Genomic DNA, 14,513 nt, shown 5'->3' with positions numbered 1-14,513 from the left:
GTCAGCCTTACGGAGCACGACACTTGCACCACTGATTACATGTGAGTATTAGCAGGTGTTCAATTATTAAACAGCACAGAAAGTGATGGGGGAAATGGCGGATTCATCCTGGCTGCACTTACTTGAAGAAAAGGCTTCTTTAATTGTCCAGGCTGTTCCCAAGTGGCTTCCTTCCTACTAGGAGACTGTGGCATGCCAGTGTTCTCTGGGTTGGAGTAAACATTAAGACCAATGGACTGAAAGTTTTGGAGGCTACATTAGGAAATCCTTTAATAGGGCCTATTCTTGGAATTCGGTTCAGAAGATTTTGACACTACTTGTGGATATGTGCCATGCATATAACAGCTCCATCTGACACTAGAGCATTATTCCAAGTCTTTGGATATCATTGTTCTCTGACCATTAAAATAGCTAATCCTTTGTACAGATACCCCGAGTGCCAAGCTTTTGAGTTTTGGACTAAAGCTGTGTCTGGTGTGAGTTAATGCCTTTCCAAATCACATTCTGAAAATGTGGATGAAGCAGTCGGCAAAATATATAAAACAAAAATCTTAAGAAAAGGTAAAGTTGATGAAGTAGAGCTATTACTAGCCCCAGTATTGATTATAGCCTAAGGAGGGCTCAGAGTAACATCGCCAACAAAAACAGGGAATGGCCTTCTAGGTTAAAATCTGTATACCTGACTGGTGGTGTATGTACACCCTGGTCGGAGGGGGGTGTTGACAGAGGTGTGCTATTACTGCTGTCTGTACAGCCCTGGCTAGCTCAGCGAGGAATCCCACCAATATGCCTGAGCTCCCTCAGACATTCCTGCTTTTTCTGATGGTAGGGTGATCCGTGAGGTTTGGGGGTTCTCCAGTTTCACTGAAAGTCATTCCATGGGTCTCGGGAGGCTTGTTCCGGTCTCTTATCCATGGCCACTGCTGTCCATATCTGTGGCTGGTTCATCTCTGGAGCTGCTAGAGGCCCATCCTCTCCAGCATCCAATCCAGGCTGAGCTGAGTTCCTTAGCCCAGCATTTGGAGTATGGCTGGGCGTGGGACTTCCTCTGTCCCCCCTGTTGGCACAGGCCCTGTCACACTGACTAATTCTTGCTGTGGAATGAAAATGCTTATAGCATCTGGGGAGTTGAGGCATGTTGGGGTAAACTCATTAGCTGGATATTTTAGTACTGAAACAGTTAACTTTTAGTATTAATGGGTTTGAGTTAAAGAACTAACTTCTAAGCTACTTGAATATACCTGAAGATAACTGTTCTATCACACTTGGATCCCTTTTACAAAGTTTCCTCCAAAACATAACTAGTCCTTTTCCAAAAAGAAAAACTGCAAACGGTCCTCCATGCATTTCAGTATATCTGCAACGGGATTGTGTGGCAAGCTAATGGTCTATGACAGTGGTGCCCATGGGTGCCATGGTGCCTGCTGGGGCACTTGTGCACCCACCAAGTGATCAGGGTGGGCCCAAGCGGTTTTTGGGCCCCAGATGTGTGGTGCTTACATGGCCCTGCCCCCGGCTGCCCACAAAAGGTTGGGGACCACTGGTCTATAAAAACAGTTGGTAAGAATCCATAGTCCAAAGCCTCTTTGCAAAGATTTGTCTCACTTGATCCATTCAGTTGATCTCCACAAGAGGACCAACTGAGTTCCTGAGCATTGCAAACGGAACATGGTCTGCAGAATGCCATGACTGTCTGGCAGTTTTCTCTTTCCATAGATGTAGTTTTCCTTGCCACAGGCATCCAGTATTTTAATCTGCACATCAGGGACTTGAGCTGGGTAGAAAGGCTAGTGGAGGAAGCACAGACCAAGAGGTTTCAGCTAGGCAATTGGGTGAAGAGGAAGCAGTTGGTCCTTGAAATCCATTGAGAGGTATATGTTTTGATTGCATTAGCCTGCCAGCCTGTATCTGAGGCAGAGACCTGGAACACCATCCTTGTACATATAAAAATCCTCCATAGCAGCCTTCTTGCAAAAACCAGCCCACCTTCCAAAAACACTGCTCTTTTGTATTTGTCAAGTCTCTTGATTAGTCTCTGCACCAGCTAGCTACCATTCAAAAGAGGCTTCTCACTTTTAGGTCTCGATAACTGCCCAATGGGCATCTTATGTTAGTTTCTGTGCATAGTGGTTACTTTTTCATTTCATAAAACAAAAATACCAAATCTGAATAAGAAAGTAAGTTGCTCTTTTGGCTAAACTGAGTTTTAATGGATAGCATACCTAGGACACTTGATACCACAGATTTGTATTGTCTGCTGGTATGAGCCAAAGATTAAGGGGGAAGCAGGCAGTCTTAGTGGGGGAGTCAGGAAGGTGCAGTCTTGGGGGGGGGGGGGGGGGGGAAGGGGGGAGGAGAAACACCTGGGAGCTCAAACTGACAGGAAGGCCTAAGTGTGCCTGGGTGTTCCTGCCCCAGAGCATAGTGTTCCAATCCTAGCCCAAAACTTCAGAAGTTATTTTTGTAAATATCCATTAAGATGTTTCTCCAGTGAGTGCACAGAGTATGCCTTAAGACCCCATGGGATATTGAGCCAATGCCATGAGTGTTTTCAATGGGCTTGCTACCTTGAACAAGTATCTAGGGCCACATCTCCACTTGCAGGAGGATGGATGCCTTGGAGATGATCCTCCGGGGTTTGCTTTAGATGGGCACCCTCCCATTTGATTTAGTGAGTTTCTATGTCAGTGCTGGTACTAAGCTGGCTTTCACAAGGAGCAAGGGGAGTATTTCTCCTGCTGTGGGACTTCCCCAGAAAATCGGCGCAAGGTATGTTGACTCCAGCTATGCAATTCACAGCAGTTATTTCAAGATAAAGCACTCATCCTCCCCATCCCTGATTTTCCTTACTTCACATATAATGAGGGTTACAGAAGTTGGAGTAAGAAGTCCTCTGACCGTTATTTTGACATTGTTGCAATAACTGCTTGTGTAGATATGGACTATGTTATTTTGCAGTAAAGCTGGTGTGTAGACACAGCCTGTGACTGCTAGCACCTCAGGATAGTTTTCCTTCAAAATGGAGAGAATGTAAGTACAGATGCAGTGAAAGGATTCAGTAGGACCAGGGCTGGCCCAGCCTAGACCAAGCAGGGTCCTGGGTAAGGATCATCTTTGGTGGTGCTCTCCCCTAATTATTAAGCTTTGAAATACCTTATTTTTGTATTGCAATTGTTGTCCATTTCACGACTTTGAATGATTTGCATGCATGAATTATCCCTCCTGATAAATTTGCACACTAGGCTCTAATGATATTTATGCCACATAAAATCATTTCCACTAAGCTTATAGGAACTTTTTAATGTTAATATCTGAAATGCACTGATGTTAGGAAATGGTCCTGTGTGCCACGCAGAGCAGTATTACATAGCGTTACAGTAGGAGAGCACTTTAGAATAACCCTAGGCATGATCTCACTTCAGCTGGTTATTTCTCTGACTAACTGGTGATGCCCTGCCCTTATATTCTTGCAAGGGCATGGCTGACAAAACTCTAGGACTGTGTTTCTCATGCTGTGGGTCCTGACCCCCTGCCCCCCCCACCCCCCGGGGGGGGGGGGGGGGTTGCGAACAACTTAGGGGTGGTTGTGGTATCACAAAGTTTGAGAACCCCTGCTCTAAGAGGTTCAAGGACAGTGTGGGTCTTAAGAGTCTGGTAGGTTCCGGGAGAATCTACGTCGGTCCAGAACATTCTAGTTAGTGAAAAGTGAATCCACTTAGGGATTACCTGAAACATTTTGCTTCAAACATTTTCTCGCTAACCATAAAAACAGCCGCTCCCCTGTCCCAAACCCCCCACCCCCAGGTGGTTGCTTGGGTCACCTGCCTCTAAATCCATCTGAAAATGTGACAACGAGGACCAAGCTCCACACCCTAACCTGGAGTGATTGTTTCAGGTTAAAATACAGACTCATGCACACACTGCCCAGAGGTGAATGTCACTTACCTTCTAATGGCTGGCATGGACCTTTCCATCCCTTGCGTTTTCTCCCCATCATTGTTCTGTTTCCTTACCTAGTCTCCTCCCCCTCACATCCCTCCCCATGCTTCCCAGTTTCCTGTCCCTACCAGCGCTGGTAACCCATATTTCTCAAAGGAAAACCAGGACGATCCCAGCAGCTTACCCAAGCCCTTCCCTGCTCCCATGCATGGGGCTGTCACCTGTTGCTGGAACCCTGCAGGCCTCTCCTCCCCCAGACACTGTCACCCATCAATTCTGTTTCTTTCCTTTCCCTCCCCCCCTCCAAAAAAAAGAAAAAGCTGGAACACTGCCTCCTCCCCAGCAGGCTGCTGGCATCTTCGCTTACCCCCTCTGTGCTGCGTGCCATTTTCTGATAGAGCTCAGCTGATCATGTCAGCAAGAGCAAATGGGACAAATGCTTCCTGTTTGGGGGGGGAGGCATCAAGATCGGGACAGAGCTTAAAAAAGGGACTGTCCTGGCCCAGGCAGGAGGTGTGATCACCCTACTACCACACCCTTCTGTACAGCCTCCTGTCCCTCTTCCCTTTGTCTTTCTCCTGCGCCCTTTGTCCCTCTGCCTCCATTCTCCCTCCGTAGCCAACGGCAGGCAGTGCCGAATGCCGGTCTCTTGGCATCCCCATCCTTCCTTGCTCTTTCTCCTCCTTCTAGCTGACATTTGCTTTTCTTTCCCCCAAAACAGTCTGCCCCCGGGAGCCCTGCCTGCCCTTTAGGGAATAAGGGGTCGCCAAAGCCTTCTGCCCACAAGGAGAGCAGGCGAAAGGTAAGACAACCGCGCGATGTGCTGACCGCTGCAGTCCCAGCGGGAGATGGCGATGCTGGTTTGCTGCTGCCATGCGGGAGGGTATAAATGGGCAGCACTCGCAGATCCAGTCGCAAGGTGGTTTCCCCGCACGAGGAAAAATGCTGGCTACTCCCAAGTCTGAATTCAGAGGCGAGGGGAATAATGGGGCAGCGCTCCCCTGAGGCAGGCACGCTCAAACCGAGGGGGCAGGCTGTGCTGGGGGAAGGACCCTGAAACACTTGCCGCCTGAGCGACATAACTTAAGCACCAGTGTGGACAGAGCTAGGTCGGCAGGAAAGCGTCTTCCACTGACGTAGTTGCCGCAGCTGGAGCAATGAAGCCAGCAGCAGAGACTGAAGGACGTACCAGTATCTGAATTATGTAGGGCTGCTCCATGGGCTTCAGTTCCTACTTTTTGGAAACACAACTCCCTGATTCACGCTGTCAGATCCGATGCGGCCCTTGGCCCTGCAGTATCCAGGACTCGCTTCTGAAACGCCCTCCATCTGGGGCTACTGCTTGCAAATCACACGAAGCCCAACGCCCACAGGGATGCCCCTCAAAGGAGTGCAGTAGCTGGCTCTATGAGAGGTGTGTTACCGTGGGTGCTCTGCTCACTAGGGATGTTAGGTATCGTTTAATTGAGTAATCGTGTAACTGCACCAAATTTTATCGGTTATAGGATTATTTGATAGCCCCCTGGGGCCAGGGCTGGCAGCCAGTGTGCTCCCAGCCCCACCCCCTGCCACTGTTGTTGCTGCCTCTGAGAGGATGGCAGTAATGTGGGGCGGCAGCAGCTTCTGATGGGCGGGGGACCTGAGCTCCCCATAGAGAGAGGCTGTGCTGGCATCCTGCCTGCCTCCCCCCCCACATTGCGCTGCTGCCTCTGTATCAGAGACAGCAGCGGGGGGAAGGAGGGAGGCAGCTCCGTGAAGCCGGTGCTCATGGGGAGCCGGCTTTTAAGCTGCCTCCCCCAAACACAGGCTCCCACCTGCCCCCCTCACCCTCCATGCTGCTGCTTCTGTATCAGTGCCTGTGTCAGAAGCAGCAGCACAGAGCTGAGGAGAGCAGGTGGCTCTGCAGGATCCGGTGCTCATGCTTAATAGCCGGCTCTCCACAAGTACCAGCTCCCACCTCTCCCTCCCCTTGCTGCCTCTGATACAGCAGCAGCAAGGGAGGGTTGCACATAGTCATTAGGATTAACCGATAGGCCCAGGCTTATGGGTTAATTGTTTACATAACTATATGCTAACATCCCTACTGCTCACCACCATCCTCCCCCTCTGTTTTAAACTGCTCCTTTCAGTGGAGAAAAGAACTGCGGGCACTTTGCCCTATACAGCCTCGGTATCTGGTACGAGGAGGCTCAGGGTAAATTCATGAACGAAACTGGCAAGTCGGCACGTGCAGCTAAAGTGAAGCACCCACACGGGGACGCATCTCAAAAGAATCACAGTTACTGCCTCAAGCGAGTAACCTCTTCAGTGTAGCTGGAAAACTTGCCTCTTCTGCCAGGGACAGCAGGTCTCACCTCGTCCACCTCGTGTCTCTAGTATCTGTCTAAGTTGGTCTGTTTCACCTTGTTCCTGGCGACCGGACGCTCTACCGATGAGGCCTTCTGTTGTCGGTCGACGCAATCTGCCTGCAGCAAAGTGCCATGGGCTGGGGTGATCCTTCCTAGCACAGATCAACGTGAGCGATCTCCTGGCCACCCTCCGCTCAAACGGTCTAGTTCTCCTACTCGAGCCGCTCCCCCGTGACTCTTTCACATGCACACCTGCAACCACACAATCTGCAGCCAAGGGGGCAGAGGGGAAATGCCATTGTTGGCTTGTTTGTTTAGAACGGGCGTGAACGTGGTGCTTGGCTCCCTCGATGATAGATGCTTTAGGCATACCTAGGGCAGACAGATGTGCATTATGTATAAATGATATCAACGAAAAGGGTAGAGAAGCATTCGGCTGAGTATATTAGTGGTTTCCTTTATATAGATATGGATCTTGAATGCAGCTTTTAACTAATATAAAGTGCTATCTTGCTCTAGCATGTGAAAAGCTCAATAAAGAAAATGCTAAAAGGCCAGGGGAGAGTTTGGAAGAGCGCTAAATGCTGGACATGACCTTATTACTAAATGGAAAGCTTCACTTCCCCCATTAATTTACTTACCCGATTGAAGTTATCCACAATCTCATAAATCTACTGGAGAAACACACCACTTAGTAAATTACTGGGTCAATAACGTTAGCGAGTCCATCGTATGAGGCTCATTTAAAAACCAGCCCTCTCAGTTTTGCAGTGCATGATGGGCACAGGCCATAGCAGTGACAAGGATAACCAAAGAGTGAAGGGACGATGGCTTGTTGGACACATTTTCTCTGGGGATGGAACGGCATCCTTCCCATCTTTCTATGAATCTTTGTGAGTTGGTAACAGATTTATTTGGGCATAAGCTTTTGTGGGTAAAACCCACTTCATCCGAGTGAAAATTATAGAGCCGGGGATATATACAGTAGTATAGCAAAAGAAGGGAGTTAATTATCAAGCATAGGGCCAGTGTTTATGAGGCCTTGTTAATCAGGGTGGATGTGGCTCACTCCCAGCAGCTGATGGGGAGGTGTGACTGTCAAGAGAAGGAAAATTGGTTCTCCTGCTGCAAAGGCATTTAAAATCCTTATCCCATTTTAATTTGATTGTGTTACATTTGCAAATTAATTGTAGCTCTGCTGTTTCTCTTTGTAATCTGGTTTGGAAGTTTGTTTTGTTTTGTTTTGTTTTTTTCATAGAAGAATGGCTACTTCGAAATCCATAACTGAGTGTCCAGGGAGGTTAAAGTATTCTACAGGTTTGTGAATGTTACCTTTCTTGATGTCTGCTTTGTGTCTGTTTATCCTTTGGTGCAGAGACTGTTTGGTTTGGCCAGTATTCATGGCACAGAGCCACTGCTGGCACTTGATGGCTGTGCAGGGGGATTGAGCCCCTGATGGCATGGTTTAAGGGGGTAGGTCCTTGTCACTTGTATAGCTAGGTGGACAGAGTTGGCAGTGAGGTGTTGGTGCAATTGTAGATTGTTTGGGGAGTTCTTTTTAGCTGAGTTCACACTTGGAGAAATGATTGTAATCCTTTGTAGATGCTGAGTGTGCCCCAAGAAAGTCCATAGTACCTGACTCACTCCATTATGGATGCAGTAATACCTTGTATTTTCCTTCATTTTTAATGCATTTATTTTCCACCAGGGAAATGTGCAATGGCGCACCATACACTGAATTGCATTTAACAGCCTTGGCTTAAGCGCTCAACTCCAGTTGAAATTCACTCCTTGGGCTGCCTTTGAAAATCCCAGTTGTTAAATATGAGCTGAAGTATTCTGGGGATGGGTGCGGGGGACAGAGGAATGGCTCAAAACATGGAGTTTTCCCCTATAGGCGAATCAATGAAAATATATGACCATTTTATAGCAGGCAGAAGTATTTCTAGGCTAGTGAGTTGACAAGAATTGAAAAAGAAAGGGGAGGATTTCTGTTTTGAAAATTCCCTCCACCAGCTGGGCTCTCTATTTAATTGAATTTGCTGAGTGTGGGGCAGTGAGTGGTAGTATTTGCTGCGTGTCACCCTCATGATGCTTTGTGCTATTTTTGTTAAAAACAGTCCCCCCCCCCCAGCATTCAACCCAATGTGGGTTTCTCTTGATGTACAGGATAGGGACGACGGACTGTATGCTTCAAGGGTGCACCTTACATTCTGCATAAGGCTTTCAAACTGTAAAGTGTGTATCGTCATGGTAGCTAAGTGTCTATTTGTGTCCAGACTGGATAAAGCTAGGACAGATGCCACATCCCTGCTAAACATTTCCAATGCTTTTAACTGAGGGTTTTAAACTGCAGACTCTTTCAAACACATAACTGCTTAATTTTCAGTAAAATGCCCCTTTCCCCTTGGGAACTGTAGTATCCTGGGAGTAAAATGTGTGTAAATCACCCGTGTGCAGCAGGTGGAGAGGCACTGCTAAGTTGGATGTCTTTTAAAACCATGAGACCACTTGTTTTCTTTTCTTTTCTTTTCTTTTTTTTTTTTTTTTTTAAATCTTCAAACTAAAGGAGCAAAGGGCCTCTTGCCTTGCTGTATGCCAGGTGCAGGATGGGCTGGATTTAGCCCAAGCCTTTTCTGCACTTCTTCCCATTCACATTCCGACAGTCTGACGCAAAGGGGTGTCCAGCGGCTGTGACGGTTTCCCACTCAAGCATGCTGTTAATTCTTTGGCCCCATTGAACGCACTTCAGACTCTATGAAACGTCTGGTCCGGTCAGTGATGTGGCCCATTGGAGCAGAGAAAGTGAAAGTCATTTCACTGGAGGGACTTTCACAGAAGGTCATGCTCATCAGACTTTGATTTGAATTGGTGAAGAGCAGCAACTAATCCAATAAGCCACCAAGGCCCTGTAGAACACAGTCGGGAACCAAGCCTTTGCCTGCACACTGAAAAGAATTAGCACTAGGAGATTATAAGGACGGCTCCGCTGGCTGCAATTTTACCTGGCCAGCGCATCGATTACTATAATTTGGTGGAGACCGAGCTCTCAGACATACGCTGCCCTTGCCTCCGTGCTATGAATGCACTCTGTTAAAAATAAACTTGTTAAGTTCGAGGTTTTCCATTTCCAATGGGAATTTGTTGGGCTGGCTGGTTGGGTCCTGGCAATCAAAAGAAACAGCAGCCTCCATCAGTGACTGAATAGCAGCAGGGCAGCGCTGTTGCTCATGTATTTCTGCAACGAAACAACAGCTCTGTTTCCCTCCAGATTGAGAAAATAGGACGCCCGATAAACGACTGTCCTCTACCCAGCTGCTTTCGGACACAGTATTGTGTTCCTTACAACTCAGCCTATTAATGTTACTTTTGATGCAGCATATGAGATCTGAAAATTAAAGGGCCCCCACAGGCAGCTTAAACCCAGAATTTAGATTTTGCTTAGAAAAAAATCACCCAGGTCTTAACATGAATAGAAATCTATATATGGAGATATACCTATCGCATAGAGCTGGAAGGGACCTTGAGAGGTCATTGAGTCCAGTCCCCTGCCCTCACAGTAGGACCAGGTACCATCCCTGACACATTCGTTCCAGATCCCTAAATGGCCCCTCAAGGCTTGAGCTCACAACTCTGGGATTAGCAGGCCAGTGCTCAAACCACTGAGCTCTCCCTCCCTTTGATGGAAGTCCAAGGGGCCCTTCTGAAGACAGTCCCCTACCCTAAGCATCACTGGCAGGTCTGAATGGGATAGGTGACACTCACTGCGAGGCGCTGTGTCAGATGAAGGGTGAGAGGGAGCCTCTGTTGTAGGTGAGCCAAACGACAAGCAGGCTAAATCCGTAATGCCAGCGTCAAGGCTGCCTCCGAGAGACGTTTTTCCACATACACCTTGCAGGTTTCCCATCTCCGCTGTCAATTTCCACAACTGCTGAGAGGAAGATTATAGCCTGACTTCCAATTCCATAAGGCGTCTCACTCTCTGCTAGGATCCAGCACCATCCTGAAGACTCCGTTGTATCAAGAATATTGTCAGTCACATGTGATCAAACGGTAACTAAATGCCATCCAGGGGCTCTACTCCAACTTGGTGCCTGTGTGGTAACCCAGGAAGCCAAAAGCAAGCGTTAGTCTGTCGTAAGAACGGCCATACTGTGTCAGACCAAAAGTCCATCTAGCCCAGTGTCCTGTCTTCTGACACTGGCCAATGCCAGGTGCCCCAGAGGACGTGAACAGAACAGGGAATCATCGAGCAATCCCTCCCCTGTCACCCATTCCCAGCTTCTGACACACAGAAGTTCGGGACACCATTCCTGCCCATCCTGGCTAATAGCCATTGATGGACCTATCATTCATGAAGACATCTAGTTCTTTTTTGAACCCTGTTAAAGCCCTGGTCTTCACAACATCCTCTGGCAAGGAGTTCCACAGGTTGACTGCGTGTGGTGTGGAGAAGTATTTCTTTTTGTTTGTTTTAAATTTGCCACCTATTTGGTGACCTTTAGTTCTCCTGTTATGGGAAGGAGTAAAGAACTTTTCCTTATTCACTTTCTCCACACCGGTCATTATTTGATAGACCTTTATTATGTCTCCCCTTAGTCTTCTCTTTTCCAAGCTGACGTGTTCCAGTCTAATTAATCTCTCCTCATATTGCAGCTGTTTCATACCCCTCATCATTTTTGTTGCCCTTTTCCATACACATCCTGTTGTAGGATCGATGCTTTAAGATTGTTTTGGGCAATACTTAGTTCGATATATAATAAATCTGACAAACACACTGCTGCTGAAATCTGAACCAGGCAGTAAAAGGATCACAGGGATAAATTCATTTTGGCGACTTCAGTGGTGTTACCACAAGGATGACTCTGATCTATGTCATTTAGAAGGGGGGGAAAAACACCATTGGCTGTTTAGTGTTACTGCCTGAACATTCCCTATTGTACTTTTAGTGATGCTTGGTTGGGTCTCTTTTCACATGTCTTAAAATATTGAGGTTTCTACTTCATGCAGAATCTCTCTCTCTCAATCTCATTCTGATATTTCTAATCCGGATCCCAAAAGGGCAAGGCCACAAGTGGAAATGAAAAGTGACTGAAGGAAAATTAGCTGGCATTTTCCATTCTTCAATAGGGGCTTGGACCTTAGCCTGGGGTCAATTTCTTTTATGTGTTGGTTTAGATTTTTAAAACGTGGCTTCGTCAGAGCTTGAAGTCCATGCACAAAGCTGTTAAAATACACATCCTGTGGACCCAACAGTCACATAAAGAATCCGTCCCACCAACTCAACAGTCCCTCTCAATTCATTCACCACCAATTCAACCCACCCCCTCAGAAAGAGCTTGGGGAAAAGAGGGGGGGAGTCTGGCTCCATCTGTGGAAAGTCAACAGTTTCTGACTCTTTTGAACCAGTAGAAGCAGGGTGTTCCAAAGCGCAGGATCTTTCACTTCTCTCTCTGTTGAAGTCTGGGGGACGTTAGCTTGGCCTCCTCTACCACTAGGGTGCATGCGTATCAACGCTCATGTCTAAGTGAGGACTGTACCGCTCGAACACCTTCCTTCTGAGGACACAACATCCCAGAGGGAAGCTTTATCCTCATTTCACAGATAAGTAAACAGGCTTCACTGAGGTGCCACGTTAAGTGGCAGAGCCAAAAACTGATCCTAGGAGTTTTGAATTCCCTGCTATATTCACTAGGCAGCAATGCCCAGCATGTTTGAAGAGGGGAAATTGGCCCCCTTCAATTAGTGCAAGATTTCACGGGTTGCCAGAACAAAGCTTAAGATTGTAAGAGGTAGTAGAGAGCTGTAGATGGGCAGTATGAATGGAGGGACGGGTGAAGCGTGCGGTAGATTGGGCCATATATTTTTATTGTTACCATATTACTTCAAAACAAGAAAATGAAAACAATTATGGGGAGATTTTTTTGGTTCCCCCCTGCAAAATGCAAAGCCAAATCTCATAACATCAAGTGTCATTTTAAAACTGGAATAGCCAAACAACTTCAACCCTGGCTGAGCCACTGACCTGCTGTGTGAGCCTGGGGAAAACTCTCCACCACACCGAGTCCCCGGCTCACCCTCCATCCTTTCTCTGTCGTGCATGGGTGGATTGGAGGCTCTTTGGGGCAGATATTATACTTGGTATAATGGAGTTCTGAGCTGTGGTCTTCAGGAGCTACCATAATACAAGGAACAAAAGAGCATGATAACAATAGCCATAAGGTACAGAATGATCCTGCATTAGCTGAGGAAGTGCCAGGCAGACCAGTGCTTCCCAAATTGGTGTGTAGAACCAATGCTGGCTGACGGAGCATGTGTTAATGGCTTGTGGGGAGCTGGTTGTGTCACAATCTACTTCCAGCAGCTTGCCAAAGGGTTCAGGATTTTTCTTTCCTGGGATCTGATCGATTCTGTGGACCATTTCCATATTGGACATCCAAGTTGGTGTTTTAAAACTGTATATTGACTGGACCTGAGGAAATAGCCTTTGCGGGGTTTATTTTTAGGTAGTTTGACAATGCCACAGCAGTGGGGAGAACTAGAATGATTTAGCGGTGGCTTGAGAAGAGTTAGAGGGAATGTTTCAGCGTCTGAAAGGCATGACGACAATGCACAGATCCTTTTTCACCTTCTCCCAAAACGTGAGAACAAAGAGGGTAACCACAGATCCATGGATGTGATTATTTTTCATGTCGTTTGCAGACATTCTGTGGAATTCTCTGCTGCTAGAGGTCATGGAGGGCCAGCTGACGTTGAGCGGAGCGTTACCGTAGATGCCAATGGGAGCCGAATCAGGCCCCAAGTCAAATATTGTGGCTGGATTTAGGGTAATTTTTTTGACCGCTGCTGATCAAGAAATTTGAGGTGGGGCTGTAGTGAGTGACTGCAGGTGTTAAACAAGAACTGCTTTTCCCTGCCCAACCCCAACCTCCAGATGGCTTTGTGTAATGGGTTGCATTCATTATGCAGGATGTTCTTCTTAAGCATCAGACACCGACCACTACCAGGAGCAAGATCCCAGACTTACTGGGCTACTGAGCTCATGTGCCTGGAAAATCCTATGTTTTCCCACTTGGAGTGGCTGATTTTCCAGGTATGCGACTAATCCATGTCTAACTGCAGCTGGAAGGAAAAGGGAATTTTCTCTTCCCAGTGTCACCCTTCCAAACACTGTGTCCTGTCCTAAACAAAGTAGGCGTGAAAGAACAGGAAGTTTAATATTATCTCTAAACAGAGATTTAAAAGCAAGTCTCTCATCACACTAATTAATACAGGAATTTTATGCAGTCTCTCCTATTGGACAATTTGAGGACTTTCAAGCCTTAGATGGTCTTTCACTATTACACAAGGAACAGCTGTAGGGATGCTTTGTGAATTTCACAGCAGCCCATCGTGACCGTTATGGCCCTGATCCTGAAAACATGTAACCACGTGCATACCATTATTCACAGTAGACCCATTAAAATCATGTTATGCACACCCGTGTCTGCAGGACTTGGGTTTATGGAGTGATGAATGCAAAGAATTAGGATGTCTGGAAAAAGGAGGATTTGCTAAAAATGTGGAGCCAGCGAGAGCACAGTTTCATTTCAATGTGAGCATGAGAAGGCCTGAAATACGTTGGTATTTGAGCAGGGAATTTAAAAACCTGACCGGTCTGAGTTAGGGTTATGTTCTCAGATGACAATGTGAACTGATATGACCTGCTCTTTTGAGAAGTAGAATATGCCTGTCCTTGATAGTTCTAGGCCTTTTGCCTACTAGAAATGAGTTTTCAGAGGGAAAATACCAATTCTGCTCTCTCATCCTATTTATGTGCATTTTGTTGAAAAAAACCATTTTGATGTGAGGGGAAGCAGAGTCTTGGGTCCCCTCTGAGCAGCCTGGCTATGTAGATGAGATGGCTGGAAAGTATCTATCCAGCCTGTTGCTGGCATGAGTAGTCCTTTGAATTGTCCTCCCTAGGCCCTTAATGCCCTGGGCTGTAGTGGCTGAGAGCTCTCGAAGCCAGCAAAGGACACAGGCAGTAGGAGTGTAACTTTTCAGCTGGCTCCATCGTCCAGCTCTCGGACGATCCAGCCTGCTGCTGGGCTGGAGTCGGGCTTGGCGGGTGCACTGGCCGGGTCTCTCCACTAGATGGCAAGCGAAGCGTTTTGAAACCGAACTGGCCGCGGTGCAAACCAGCTGGGCTCTGGGGAAATTCCTTGCCGTGCGCAGTGTAAACCC

The sequence above is a fragment of the Pelodiscus sinensis genome, chromosome 17, assembly GCF_049634645.1.
Source record: "Pelodiscus sinensis isolate JC-2024 chromosome 17, ASM4963464v1, whole genome shotgun sequence".
Lineage (NCBI taxonomy): Eukaryota > Metazoa > Chordata > Testudines > Trionychidae > Pelodiscus > Pelodiscus sinensis.
Note: the sequence above shows the minus strand (reverse complement) of the source record.